The sequence below is a fragment of the Manis javanica genome, chromosome 13 (genome assembly GCF_040802235.1).
Source record: "Manis javanica isolate MJ-LG chromosome 13, MJ_LKY, whole genome shotgun sequence".
NCBI lineage: Eukaryota > Metazoa > Chordata > Mammalia > Pholidota > Manidae > Manis > Manis javanica.
The window spans coordinates 60574426-60590054 of NC_133168.1; the positions used below are offsets into that span (position 1 = coordinate 60574426).

A 15629-nucleotide genomic window follows, 5' to 3' on the forward strand; every position below is an offset into this window, starting at 1 on the left:
TGATAGTTAGGTTGTCAGGGGTGTATTTTGTTGCCTTCTATTAACTAATGTTGGAATTTGTTCTGGTGTGTGGTTGAGTTACTTAGAATCAGTTTTATGCATCATGTTATTTGGAATAGTTTTGTTGGTGTGGCTCCAGAGCAGCCTTTAGTCTAGGGCAAATTTAACCCCCACTACAAAGATGATATCCTTTTGAGAGCTTTATACACTGTCCTATGTGTTATGTGGCCTTTTTCCCCTGATGGTGGAAACATAATATATTCTCCATCTTGTGTGAGCTCTAGGAATTCTTCAGTCTATTGCTTTCCAGTAGCTCTTTCTTTGGCCTTGAGTATTTTCTTCTCAAGCACTCATAAAGCAGCACCCAGCCAAAGCTTTCTCAGAAGATCCTCTGCAAATCTTTGGAGCTCCCTTTGTGCAGTTACCCTCTTCATATTCTGCCCTGAAAATTCTGGCTAAATGGGTGTCCCTGAATTCTAATCATTTTCTCCTCAATTCAGTGAGACTCCCAAGGTCTGTTGGGTTCTCCCTCTCTGCCTGGAAATTTACTTCAAGCTTTAAACCAGGTCAATTGCAGGGCTAACTTCATTTGTTTCTTTTTCTCAGAAACCATGGTCCTGTGATATCTATTATCCAATGTCTAAACATTATTGTATTTTTTTTTTGCCCAGTTATTACAGTTACTGCAGAAAGGATGGTAAGTTAGGTACCTTTTACCCTATCACTGATGAAAGGAAAAGTCCCTCTTATGTTTTTGTTGAGTTCCTATCAGTATTTGATTAGTTTTTTGCTTTCTAACACAACTGGGTATTCTAGGCTCGCCTTGTGCTTTTTCAGTCCCATACTCAGAATCAGCCATTTCTTTAAGGAGCTCATAAGCAATAGTATTTAGAAACCAAGGATACGGGTGCTGGATTTGTTCATTTTACTGTAGCATCATTTAACCCATTACTTTTAAAATCATTATTTCATACTGACATCTTTAATTCAAATCTTACATTCTCTTCATTTTCCCACATGTCATACATCTCTCTCTCTTTTACTGCAGTGAGAACCGTAGTTCCCAAAACATCAATATAGTTACTCATTTGCTCAGTACATACAAAAATACTCCTATAATTATTCCATCAACACTACTGCCACAACAAACCTAATAATTAAAGTTTAGGATTCTTTTACAATTCTTGTCTTTAAGCTATTTCTCACATAAGATGTGCAGAGCTAAAGTACTGTGTTCAAAAATTATTTGGATTAATTTTTTATGTGGTTTTATTAAAAATTTGATATATAAAGTTTATTTTTGTGCTTTTATTTAATTTTAGAGTTTGCTCTTATTTCACCATTTTTAACTTAATTTTATTTTTTGATAATGGTTAATATTTACATAGTACAAATATCAAAATTAGCAGAGAAGTCCCACTCCTATCCAGTTCCCTCTACTTTACTTTCATGAACCCTAAGAATTACCATTTTACTGGTTTACTTTACCTGTGTTTCTGTTTTGAAAAGTGAGCAAAAATGCATAATGAGAGAATAAATGTATATATTCTTATTACATTCACTCTTCCCTCTCTTTGAAAAACCACTATATTTGTACTTTTTTTCACTTAGCAATGAGCATGCCCATAAAAGATATCTTTTAGGCATCAAATTGAAGATATTCAAATAGGTAAATTGGACATAACACATATAGAGCTCAGAGGAGAGATTAAACCTTAAGATTTCTTCCTAATAACTTTTCTACCAATTATCAAGCAATACTTATCCTGCTAATTATCAAATAATACTTCATTTTGTTTCTTTTTAAGTCAACTCCTTTTGAAATTTCCTGTACACAACTTTAAAAGTTTTAAAACTCTCTAAAGCAGTTTTAAAAGACAGACTTCTCTTTTCCTGACAAATGAGCATTACATTATCTTCTTATCATCAACCTTATTTTTCGAAACTCAATTCTCTCTAAGTATGACCTTTTAAAACTTTCCAAGTTAACTACAGATTGCTTAATTTGAGGAGGCCTGTGAACGAAATGGTCCCAACACAGATTCAACTTCCTTATTCCCTTCTAAACATCTCTCTAAAGGTCAGGGACTTTTTGAATTCTATATTTGCTCTACAAGCAGATTTCCACAGGAGCCAACCTGAAATTGTGGGTAAAGAAGAGGTTGTTATTTGATTAAAGTGATCTTAGGGAAAAACAAGCAAATAAATAAAAACTGTATTTGCTGAAGAGCTAACATTGAAAAATGATTGAATCTCAGTTTTTGAAGGCTGAGCAGGATTTTGACAGCAATAAGTGACTTGAGCTACAGAGACTTCTGGGAGGCTGTTCTAAGACATGAGAAAAGACAGCTTTAATTACGGCAATTTCAATGGGAGTAGAGAGGACTGAGGGATTCAAAGGTCAAATGTCCGAAAACAGGAAGATTCAGCAATGTCACTGAAGGTCCCACATTGTACATTATTGAAAAGAACCTAAAATGAAGATTTAATACATTGTTGTGCTGAAAAAATAAAGTGAATTTCTTATGAATTTACTTCCCTTACAAGGTTGTGAAGATCAATGAAAACGAATGTGAAATATATTTTGTTTGTTGAATGGTGTTCTTGTTATTTCTGTTAAAAATAAAGCAATAATAATGTGGCTATTAAAAGGTGCTTTTTTCTTTGTCAAAGCCTGGAAGAGAAGAGAAAACTAAAGACTCAAGTGCGTTTTGCTGTAGAAAATCATCCTATTACAGGTTTCAAAGTAAACTCTTTGTAGCTCTGGCATTGAACATACTGGGTTCTACAATGGCAGAAAAAGGGTCCCCAAACTCGTTTTTAGTAGGAAAACTTTGTTGTTTTTTTCTGGAATACAAATTTCTTGTTGGAAATACAAACAGTTCAGTTTTTCCCAGGAGTGCAGGAAGAGTTGTATAATCTGGAGTTTTCTGGAATTATTTTTTTCCTCTTTCACTGGGAGTCAAGTGAAGACTCGTTGTGGCACAAAGAATCCAATTCTATGACCACTTCTGACCTTTTCTTTACTTTCCAGGGTATGTGGCCTCAGAAGGACAAATTCAGGACATTCGTTTCCAAAATAATGTATCGTCATCATCATCCCCATTATTGTAGACTGAATGTGTGCCCCCAAATTCATACATTAAAATCTAACCCTCAGTGTAATGGTATTTGGAGGTTGGGCCTTTGGGATATGATTAAGTCATGGCTGGTGAGCCTTCCTGAATGGGATTAGTGTCCTTACAAAAGGGATCTCAGAGAGTCCCCTTGTCCCTCTGCCATGTGAGTACACAGTATGAAGACAGCTGTCTATGAATGGGAAAGCAGGCTCTCACCAGGCACCAAACCCACCAGAGATGTGATCTTGACCTTCTGGAGCCTCCAGAACTATGGGAAATAAATGTTCATTGTTTAAACTGTCCAGTGACAGTGTTTTTGTTATAGCAACCAAAACAGACAAAGACAACCATCCACAAAGCATTGTAATAACTATGTGGTTTCACATGACAATGTGGTGAGTGGTGTTTATAGAATGACCCTGGCCTTGCCTGTCCCTGCTGGTGCAGATAGCCCAAGGCATAGACCTTGCAAATATACCTCAACAACTACAGTGCAGTATGTGTTTCTTATAAACAAGGAGAGTAATACTATTTAACATTTATTGAGTGTACATTGCACATTTGGACACTGTTATAACAGAGTCTCAAGTTCTGTCTTATTTAATCTCAGCATCAAACACCATTTCAGGTAAGTCTTACTCTTAACCTTTATTTACTGATGAGAAAACTGAGGCAGAGAGGAGTAGACAGCTTGTCCAAAATTACACAGCCTATAGGGATTTTAACTCAGGCGGTCTGGTTTCTGAGTTCCCCTTTTTAACCATAGCATTGTCTCCAGCTGTGTATTTTAAGGGTTAGGAAAAGAGAAGGACATGTAGTGATTGGGGTCTAAGAGGAAATAGAGAACCCTTGTATAGATGTGGGGTCAAGAGATAATGGCAGCTTCCTGGGTTAGAGTAGAGAGAAGAGGGCAAGTAAGACAGGCCTGGGTTTGAATCAGAGCTTCGCCACCGGCTGACATGGTGACGTTAGGGAACTACTTTGCAGTGTCTGTTTCTTCATCTGCAAAATGAGGATGAAAGTCACACATACAGCAAAGGTTGCAGCGAGGTTTAAAGAGCTAATACATGTGAAGAGCCTGTGGGCAGTGATCGTCACATAGAACATATTAAAATTATTATTATTATAAGTAAGAATTCAGCTACCTGGCAGCTCCTCAAAGGATAGAGCTTTATATTCCTAAACTGGATTGGTTGTCCAGAGGTGCCAGAGAATTTTCTCCTCACATAGGAAAAGATGTGAATACAAGAGGAATTGAGGGAAGGGTGTTTGAGGAATTGAAGGCTCACCCAAGCTAAGATTCAAGATCTGCACCTTTGCCTCCCAAGCCATTACTTTGAAATGCACCACTGAAGTGGCTTCCTTCCTTCCCAGGACTCCAGCCTGGCTTCTGGCTTCCATGGAGTAGATTCTCCAGAATTCAGGCTCATTTTCAGTCATTTCCTCCTGTGGCAGCAGCAGATAGCACTGCCACTCACAGAATCCTGGGTGCCTACCTCTCACCGAAACACAAGGCAATGCTGTCTGACGCAGGACAGGCCCTGCTTTGAAGAAAAGCCCGGCAACTTAGAAAAGGGAAAGAGAGGGTACTAAGGCACAAGTGAATTTATAATTTAGAACCGAAAAGGATCTCACAGATCTTGTTTCAATTCTTTACTGAACAGATGAGGATATTGAAATCCAGAGAAGTGATTTGCCAAGTATCACCTACCCAGGGTGTGCAGAACTGGAATGACCAGATTTCTAGTCAAATGGGTTATGTTTTCAAACTATGGTCCACAGAGCACCTGGACTCCTTTAATGTTCTTCGGAGACTGCCAAGGGAGAAGGGAGTGGAGAGGATCTAGACATTTCCTCAAGGAGTGTGCCTCCTTGACAATGTGGTTTACATATGGGGCTTCTACGATTAGTTTTGAAGGAATGTTTGAGAACCACTCTCTTAGACCCTGCTGTCTCTCAGATGCCCATCACTGACTGAACAATTCCTAGAAAGCAAACTCAAAAGTTTCCCTATTGTGAAGCCTTTTGTTAAATATCCTAGGGGCCACTGAGGCTGTACAATTATACTACAGGCCATCAGATAAAGGTTGCAATAGACATGAAGATAAAAGGGAACACAAACTAAAGGGTATCTCTGTGTAACCTATATATATTTATGAATTTTATAATTTTCAAGTGAATGGTAAATAAGTTTTCCTAGTAGGACAGATATTGAAAGAGTATAACAATAATCTCTTCAGTAGTTACCAAGTGCCTGCTATATGCATCTCAAGCCCTTCCTGTAGCCTGAGTAAATTTCTCACACATATGCTCATAGAATGCACCATTGTGTCAGCTATCAGTGGTGATTTTACCAGTGATAAAATCCAAATGCATCTTGAAATGACGTTGAATTTATCAGAACTCTCAGTTGTGATGTTTTCAGAAAGTTCAGATATTTTCTCAGTCAACATTCCCCTTATTATAAGTCTATGATATTTTTTTAAAATGAAGAAGACATTCCTGTGTGAAAATTTAAGGTATCCTGGTTAGACAGCAAGATGGGAATGGGCCTTGAGTACTACATTCTGCTGTGCTGTTAGCATAAGACAAGGGAAAGATTTCTGAGCATCTCTAGGTTATTTCAGGTTCTCACTTGTTTTTGTGATATAAAACATGACCATAAACATACTATTATATTTTGCCACTTGAATTCAATAATATCTTCCAAACAGAAAGACAAGAACCTGGAGAAGTGAGCTGGTCACGTAATCTGGGTATTAATAAAAATGAAAATCTTTTGAAAAGGGATGTAATGTAACTTCTTTATTTCTTGCCAACATACGATGACCCTGTAACTACTGGGGGAAAAGCCCTACAGAAAAGTTAGTACTGGCTTAAAATAAAAGATGATCATAAAAGATTAACAGTTACAAGTGAACAGATAACCTAATCACCTGCTAATTAATATTACCATGGAAGAGTTGTACCATGAAAATTAGTATTACAGTAGTCAGATAAAACTGATAAAACTAGATGGAAGTGAAGATTCCCCACTTAAGGTTTACTTGGTGACTGGAGGAAAATCACAGGTAGTCTCAGCTGTAACAAAGATCTAAAGTAACCAGGCTGTCCCAATACAATCACCTCAGGAATATCAGGAACATTGGATAAGTGGTATCTTTTTGTGGTGGTTTTTCTGTTCTTAATCATGAACCACAGTTTGAATGGTGGTGCGAAGCCAGCTGGAGCTTGGAGGGGTGTCCTCCCAGCGGCAAGGAAGCAGTCCTGGAGTGAGGGGCAAGGTCATGGCCAGGAAGGCAGAGCCCATTACCAAGGGTTGATGCAGTGAGAAAAATAAAAGAACGCACCATTGTGTCAGCAGACTCCACTCCTGAAACGTGGCAGACAGAACTCTCAAAGGTGCCTCCTGGGCTGACCTGTCCCCAGTGTTTGAATCACAAAGTGCTTTTGCAATAAAGGCTATCTTTTGCCATTGGGCTTTGAATGAATGCACTGGACATCAGGAAAACTGCCAACACCTTCTCAGCTAAGAGCAACAAAAAGTTCTGCTGTTCTTGAATTTCTTGAAACCGTAACTGCCTGGAGTGGTCACCTTCCTAGACAATTGATATTCTGTCAGGTTAGTTTATCCAGCCTCACTGAGGCTCCTTCCAGCGTTTATACTCTCTAACTGTACAGTGTTATGGATTGAATGAGTTTCCTCAAGACTCATACACTGAAGCACTAACATCCAGTGTGACCATATTTGCAGGTGGGGCCTTCGAGAGGTAACCAGGTTTAGATGAGTCCTTGAGGGTGGGGATTTCATGGTTGGATTCGTGACTTTATAAGAAGAGGAAGAGACACCAGAGCTCTTTCTCCACCACATAAAGACTCAGTGAGAAAGGGGCCCTCTGCAAGCCAGGCAGAGGGCTCTCACCAGGGACAGAAGCAGCCAGCACCTGGATCTGGGCTTCCCAGCCTCCAGAAGTGTGAAAAGTACATGCATGATGTGTAAGCCACCAAGTCTATGGTATTTTGTTTCAGCATCCTAAACGGACTGATGCATACAGTTACAGGAGCAGGTCAGGTAACTCTTGACAATACATTGGTGTCTATTTACATTCCTTTTATTTTCACAGACCCACTGAAAATTCCTTTGAAAATAGATAAATGAAGAGCTCTTGAAAGATTTCCCCAGCTCTTGGAAATCAAGGCTCTAAGCACTATAAGGATTTGAGTGTGTGCTCTCATTCTAGATAATTTTTCTTCATTCACAGAATGTGTAAAAGGATCTTCAAGAATTACATAGAAAAGAAGAGTACCAAACTGGATTCACTGGGGATCCTCAAGAGAGGGCAAGCCAGGAACATCTGCCAACAGTGAAAGATTGTGACCTGCAGTCACTGTAACAACCTGCAGTAAGACTGACTTGGCAGAATTCCAGGTAACACCTGACAGAGCTGCTACCAGGAAATTACTAACGAAATGCCAAGAAAAAGTGACTATAAATTGCAAGGTGTAGCCTCCTTTCCCCAGGGTAAGAATCTTATATTTATTCCTCTATATGTGTGATCTTTTGGATTTAGAGTTTTAAATTGTGACCTGTTTAATAACATTCCCTTAGAATAAATGTTAAAATCATTTGCCTCATGCAGTTTTACACATAGCATCTTCTGGGGAGGGTCAATGAGGGTGGTGTACAGGGTATGAAATTGTAATGGGAAAATGAGTATGAAATCACATTCCCACAGACTTGGCAGTTTTAAAACAATTGGCTTTAAGTCCTGTGTTGTTTCCTTTGCTTCAACTTCCTCCTGTTATCAGTAAACCCCAATTGGGTTCCTCAAGTGATCAAAGGTCAACTTACCAGCATCTATTCCACATCTAAAGGCTCTTCCTTTGCATTTTCTAGGTGAGTACATCATAGACCTGAATGTTTCCATCAGCAGAGATCAGCAGCCATGCAGACTGTCTGGGGATTCGGCAAATGGACAAGCTATAGCATGAAACGTGGATAAACCATGGGCACTGTGTTTCCCATTCCTGTAATGCAGGAAGGGCCAGTGCCAGAGGCCCTTGGGCTCTGAGAGATAAGGAAGGTTCTGCACCGTTCAGAGTTTTTAGATAGACCACTGGGATTTTGTGCAAGATATGGAGAATGCAGTTCTAGACGGAACAGATAGGCAGCTGCTCTTCAGGTGTCGTCACCCACTGGAACTATCAGGACCTGGGAAACATGGATAGCTGGGATTCCTCTCTGGGCTGTTGTGTGTATGTACAGATAAACTCAGATCTAAGGGCCTCCCCAGCCAGTGCTGTGGAATTTCATTCATGGGAGCAATGTCCATAGTAAGTGAAGCAAATCAGTTTGCTAGAGCTGCATAAGAAACCAGGCTTAGATTTGACAGCCCAGTGCTGGGTTAAGGGATCAAATGAATCAGTAGACAAATCATTAATAATTTTTTTTTTATGTAGCTTGAAACACAAGTCCATCCTGAAGCCAGTTAGGATATAATTAATAAGAGAGCATGATACCCAGAGTTGTGATGTTTGCATGCTGGAAGCTTTTACTTATTTGGAGGGTTATTGTGGGGTGAAAGGGGGTCTACAAGAAGGAATATCTGTATTATGATTATAGATATATGTATAATCCCAAACAAGGGATATTCAGAAACACTAAAACGCTTCTATTATAATATTCAATAGGAATAAAAGCAGGAAACAAAAGTTAAGGACATCATACAGCATTCAATGAGGATTTCAGGGTAGAAATTGTGTGTCTGTTCACATGGCAGAAGGGAGGCATAAGGAAATGATAGTAGTTATATTCTTGATGGACACTGGGTCTTTTTGGTCCCCTGGGCTTGTCATACATGTGGTGTCCAGCAGCTGGAACAGTGGCCATGTAATTCCTGCTTTCTTTGGAATTCTTTAGAATGTACATTGAATGTGTTTTGATGTTAGGGAATTCTTTAGACATCTGCTAAACAACATTGTACCTAGAGGCAACCGTACTGTATTGTACACTTAAATTTGTTAAGAAGGTAGATGTTCTCTTTAGTGTTCTTACCACAGTAAAATATATTTTAAAATATAAAATAAAATGGAAGACTACCTCAAAAGCCAGCTGGTTTTCCTGTTTTGCTCCTAGAACTTGTTTACATTGGTAACATGAGCATATTTCCTTTGGCTGCACAGCTTCCTCTGTAGAACGTATGTAACCCAAATGCTTCCCTGAGGTGGGTGAAGGAAGTATTTCAGTGTTTTTTTTCTAAAATATTTTCCTAATGGAAGAATCTGGGTTGGTGGAGACATTGTCATACCAAGCACGCTCACTACCACATCCTTTGGGATCCTACTGGTGAAGGCCACTTTTCTGCTCTTTAAGTGTCAAATCAATACCCCTGAAAATTCTATCAACTGAGCTATACCCGGTGCTTAGGTTAAATCTCCAGGAGTAATATGTGATTTCTTTTCTTTTCTCACCCAGCACATCCTGTCCTGACAGTATAATCCAAACCTTAAAAATACAAGTGTGACTATTTCTCATAACTTCTACCACTGTCACTCTAGTCCAAGTCACCATCATTTCTTCCCTAAACTGCTGCAATATCTCCTGATTGGTTTCCCTACTAATTAGGTCTTCCATACTTGCCCACCCTAGAGTACACTGCCTACAGAATAGTCAGAAAGATCTTTTAACACCCTATTATTACTTTATGGAAAGCAACAGAATACTTTGAGAGGATGGATCAGAATTGAAAATGTTGATGTGGACTCATAATTTATAAAACATGTAAGTATTTGAGTATGTGCATGCATGTATAGATATGGATACACACACATACACATTACCTGGTTCTATCTCCTGACAAAACCATGGGGCAGTGACACTCCCAGTAACAAAATACAATCATTCAGCACTCAGATCTTGACTTGTGACACCTTCTTCACTAAAAGGTATCAGAGATTCTGAGAGAAATGATTTTTTCCTGTCTGCGATAAAGCAAGTACAATAAGATACTGAAAAATCCCTTTATGTTGAAAAATTAAGGAAATGTTACCCCCTAAAATGATGGGGATTTGTTGCAAGGACAAGGGAACAGCTTGAAGGAGCTCCCACGGGGACAATTCGAGAAATAAAATAATTAAGGGCATTAATTAATCATTAGCCATTAAAAAATAAGAAATCCACAAGTCTACACCAGTGATACATAATGTAATAAAGGCTAAAGGAAAAGGGAGGCTTCCTTTTAATAGCAGAATGCTGTAAAGTGAGGTAAGTGCTGAATATGGAAAATCATGATTTTGTAAACATACAGTAATGAAGAATTGTTTACTCGGAGGCAAGGATCATCAAGAAATGCTGTATCTAGGGAGTTAATTATGGTAAGGAGCAGGATATCTGAATAATTGCTTATTAGCAGCAAGGAGATAAAAGTAACTAAACAGTAGACAAATTTGGTAACATCCTAACTGACTAGTGATTAAAGCTAATGTCACAAACAAGGAGCAGATGGATATTGTGTGCCTCAGATGGGATATGCTGGAAAGGGCAAACGTCAGCTCTGTGTTACTCCTGCCGAGAATACATAACCTGAACCTGATCATAAGGAGATGGTGGACAAACCCAAAATGACTGGTCTAGTAAAAGGGGGCAGTTGGGGCAGGGATGGGGTGGGAAGAGGGGGACTGCATGCTTCAAAAAAAAAAATAGTCATGAAAGCAAAACAAGGCTGAGGAACTATTACAGATTAAAGGAACTAAAGAGACATGAAAACTAAATGTGACATGATCCCAGTCCGAATCCCAGACTGGAAGAGAAAAGACAATGTTATGAAGGACATTATCGACTCATCTGCTACAGATGGATAAAAGGTGATAGTTTGGATAAAACTATTGTATTCATGCTATGCTTTACTTACACTGACAACTGTTCTGTGATTTGGTAAGGAGCATTAGTCAGGGTTCTCCAGAGAAACAGAACCAAAAGGAGACAGAGGACAGCTAGCTAGCAGGATAACAAGGACTTGGCTCACACAATTATGGCAGCTGTCAATTCCCAAGAACCACCGGGGGAGTCAGCAAGGTGGAGCGGAGGAGAGCTGGTGGTGCACTTCCCGTCTGAAGGCCAGCCCGCCTACGACCCCAGAAGAGCCGGTATTTCATTCTGAGTCTGGAAGCAGCCTTAAAAAATAAAGCACCCTGACGTTTTAGTTCAAAGGCTGGCAGGCAGGAAGAATTCTGCTCACCCAGAGGAAGGTCAGTCTTTGTGTTCTTCACAGGCCTTCACCCAACGGGATGAGGCCCACACACATTACGGACGGCAATCTGCTCTACGCAGTCTATTGATTCAAGTGTTACCCTCACTCCAAACAGCCTCACAGAAACACCCAGAATAATGTTTGACTCTACACTTAGGCACCCCATGGCCAAGTTAATGGACACGTAAAGTTTTAAGCCTCACTTAATGGAATAGCCTTTTACTGGGGATACCCTTTGGAATATTTAGATTTTAAGAGCCATGGTGGGTGAAATTTACTCTCAAATGGTTCAGATAAAATGCTTTGAGAGAGAGACAGAAAGAGTAAATGATAAGGGAAATTGAGAAAAATGTTAACAATGAGTGAATCTGAGTAAGGGGTGTAGATATATTCTTTGTACTCTTTAAGCTAAATCTTCTGCAAATTGAGTTTTCTTCAAAGTCTTTAAGTGTCCTGCTAAAAATACTCCAGCTGTTTCGTATGCATTAAGGAAGAGCCCCACTTTCCTTACCTGCCTGTGCCTGCTTTTCTCCTTGAGGGTCCTACGTACCTGCCACAGAGACCCCCACTTGCTCTGTATGTTTTTGCTTCCAGAACAGTCAATTCATTCTCTCTACAGAACTTTTACACTGTAGTTTTCTCCACCTGAAAGTCCATCCCCACTCTTCCCATGGTCACTCCTCATTGCTCAGGGGTCTTGTTAGATAGTGACACTTTCTAAGAGGGGAAGGAGCCCATCTCTAGTCAGATGGCTCTATTTCAATTTGCTCTCTGAGCTTATCAGGATTACTCCCTCTTTTACTTGTTTATGACACCTCACTGGGATATAAATTTCATTCCTGCTAACACAACATCCATTCTGTAGCCCATGGATCAAGCAGTAATTTCAACTTGTAAGTCTTATTAGAGAAATTCATTACACAAAGGTTTAGCTGCCATACATAGTGATTCTTCTGATGGATGTGGGCAAAGTAAATTGAAAACCTCTGAAAGGGATTCATCATTCTAGATGCCATTCAGAATATTTGTGATTCAGGAGAAGTCAAAATATCAACAGTAACAGGAGTTTGGAATAAGCTGATTCCAACCTTTATGGATGACTCTGAGGGGCTCATGACTTCAGGGGAGGGAATAACTGCAGATGTGGTGAAATGGCAAGAGAATTAGAATGGGAATTGGAGCCTGGAGATGTGACTGAATTGCTACAATTTCACAATGAAACTTGAAGAGATGAGTTTCTTCCTACGGATGAATAAAAAAAGTGGTCTCTTTTGATGGAAATTACTCCTAGTGAAAATGCCATGGAGAATGTAGAAATGGCAACACAGGATTTAGATTATTACATAAACTTAGTTGATAAAACAGTGGCAGGGTTTTCAATTTTGAAAGAATTTCTACTGTGGGTAAAATGCTATCAAACAGCATCACATGCTATAGAGAAATTGCTCATGAAAGGAAAAGTCAGATGTGGCAAATTCACTGCTAATCACGTGACTGCTATCTTATTTTTAAGAAATTGTGTCAGTCACCTCAACCTTCTGCAACCACCACCCTGATCAATCAGCAGCCATCAAAACAGAGGCAAGACCCTCCACCCACAAAAAGATCATGACTTTTGAAAACTCAGATAACAGTTAGCATATTTTTGTAATAAAGCATTTTTAACTAAGGTGTGCACATTGCTTTTTAGACATAAAACTATTGCCACCTTAATAGACTAGAGTGTAATGTATATAAAAATATCTTTTATATGCACTGGGAAACAAAAAAAAATCATTTGACTCACTTTATTGTGATACTGGCTTCATTGCGGCAGCCTGGATCTGACCCTGCGGTATCTCCAAGGTGTGGCTGTAACAGAAAACCAGTGTCACCATTAACATCCTTGAAGCTCAAGGGAAAACCGAAATATCAACCCAATATTTTTCTTTTCTAAAATTGAGATATAATTCATATAGAGTAAAATTCACCTTTTTAACCTACAACACCATGAATTCTGACAAATGGCATGCAGTCACATAACCACCACCGCAGTCAAGATGCGGAACAGTTTCATCACCCCTAAAAAAGTACCCATGGCCTCTGTTGCTAAGCCTTCCCTCTACTCCCGGAGCCTGGCAGCGGTTGGACAATCCAATCTTTGTATATGAACATGTTCATTATACCTCATTTTTTTACCCTAATAAAAGTAAGACTTTATAAGGAGGAATTCAGAGATCAAAATGGTATTTCATATGTATAAAGTGAGAAAAGACATTAATAATGATATCCTTACATTTGCTTCCACCATATCTTATTTTTAATTATTTTCTCTGTATTTTGTTACCAATATGTAAAACTCCTAGTTAACATAAAAAGGATGATAGTATACGTCATGGCAGGTAAGCAAAAAAATAATAATAATAATTTCAGTGCCCATGGCGAGCATATGTCATTTCCATAAGTGTCTAAATTATTAATTAGCTTCTATTAACCTTCTGTAGTGATTGATAATAATTAACAAGCCAGTATTCTAATCAGGGATGTGAAAAGGGTGTCAACTTGAATCCTAATTTGCTAGAGGCTGCCAAGCTTTCTAGGTTGCAAAGAATTCTGAGGCTTAATAGGAAATATTAGTATAAAAGATTTAAGTCATAGAAATTAGAAATATTACCTGTGTATTCTTATTTGATCCTTTCAAGAAGCCCAAGAGAGTTTTCCTATTGTTATTCCTCTACTATGAGAAGAGAAGCCGAGCTGCATGGAGAATAAGTAACTTATTCAAGGTCAAACAGGGGAGACATAATGAAGCTAGGTTTTGAACCCACATACCAGGCCCCACAGGTTTGCCTCCAAGCAATGAACCACACAGTGTGGGGCAAGTCATGCAGATTCTTCCGAGGAAGTGAATCTGGGATGAAATGTATGTGTTAAAAAGGGAAGGAGAGGGCCACAGAGTAAGAAAGGGCTTCTCTGGCAAAAGGCAGAGCAGGTGCAAAGGCCTAGGAGGTGCAAGGTATGTTGGAGGAAGGGTGTGCTGGTGGCCCACAGGCCCAGAGGCCCGGGGGAAGAGCGGTGCAGGAAGAGAAGGAGCGAGGACTATATGCTAGGGCACGGTAGCCCTGTGAATGACTTTGATCTTTCTCCCATGGGCATTGGGAAATTCCTGCATAGTTTTCAACTGGCTAGTTGACACCAACAGAGTGGGCTTTCAAAAGGTCGCTCAGCCTGCAGTGAGGAAGGCTTATTCACAAAGGTAAAATAGCTGGAAGAAGAACATTGCAAGCAATCCAGGTGAGGCGTAGTAGCTGTGTCAACCATGTGGTTTTATGTTCTCTATTCTGAAGCTTTGATATTCAGCACCTGGCTTACTCTGGAGGGACTGCCCTTCCCAGGGTGAGCTAATTCCTAGAGATTATAAACTGGCCTGCAAGCATGTCTTTCCTATGTAAGCCAACCAATTCAGAGCCCATACCCCCAACAGCTTCCTTTATCAACCTCTTACATCCTGGGCCCCTATCTACCTGCCCCAGTCACCCAGGGACAGGTGCTAGACCACCGGAGACAGACCCAGAGCCCACTGAAACCACTCAAATGAATTCATCCTAAACCTGCTCACTCCACCTTACCTTGGCTTTTCTCTCCCTCTGCCTCCTGACCTGCACTGGAGCTTCCCCGTGTGGTACCACATGGAATGATATGCCCTTTCTTCTTGGAATCGAGCTTAACAAGCTATCTTTTCAGTGGCAGTCTTCTGATCTGTTGGCTTCAACATACTTGAATAATAGCAAAACCTGTATTTTAAAAACAGTGGCATCCTGGAGAAAAGAGAGCATATCCTTGAGCTATTAGAGATCAGTAGGACATGGTGACTGATCGAATATGTGACATGGCAGAGAGTAGAGGCCAAAAGGAGTGTCTAGATTTCTAATTGGCAGGCAGAGAGAAATACTAGTAAACACACAGCAACTGTGATGTTCCAGGCCCTAATCCAATCATTTTGGATGTATTAACTCATTCATGTCTCTTAAAATCCTGTTCATTATTTCTGTCTCACACAGGTTGAAGTGGAGGCACAGATACGTTATGTAATCTGCTGTGGCAGAGACTAGCTAACTGTTATTCATCCCTTCTCTTTTACTTCCTGGATAGGCCGCTGGGCTGCATTCGAATGCACTGAATTCTGGCTATTAGAACATGGTGTGGGGGAAGGCATATGCACACTTCCAACCCTGGGTCATGAAATCCTCCATGTGCCGTCCAACCTTTTAGACTGATGAAC

General features: G+C 39.8%; 1 long non-coding RNA gene across 1 annotated transcript in view; it reads right to left on the reverse strand.

Annotated features, from left to right (window-relative positions):
- LOC140845829 (uncharacterized) overlaps positions 1 to 14102 on the reverse strand; it is a 47737-nt gene extending 33635 nt beyond the window's left edge. Inside the window, exons 1-2 of the long non-coding RNA XR_012124730.1 lie at positions 14022 to 14102; positions 13155 to 13219 (exon numbers count right to left, since the gene is read on the reverse strand). This is a non-coding gene — a long non-coding RNA (uncharacterized lncRNA). The remainder of the gene's footprint in view (positions 1 to 13154; positions 13220 to 14021) is intronic.
- Between the last annotated feature and the right edge of the window lie 1527 nt (positions 14103 to 15629).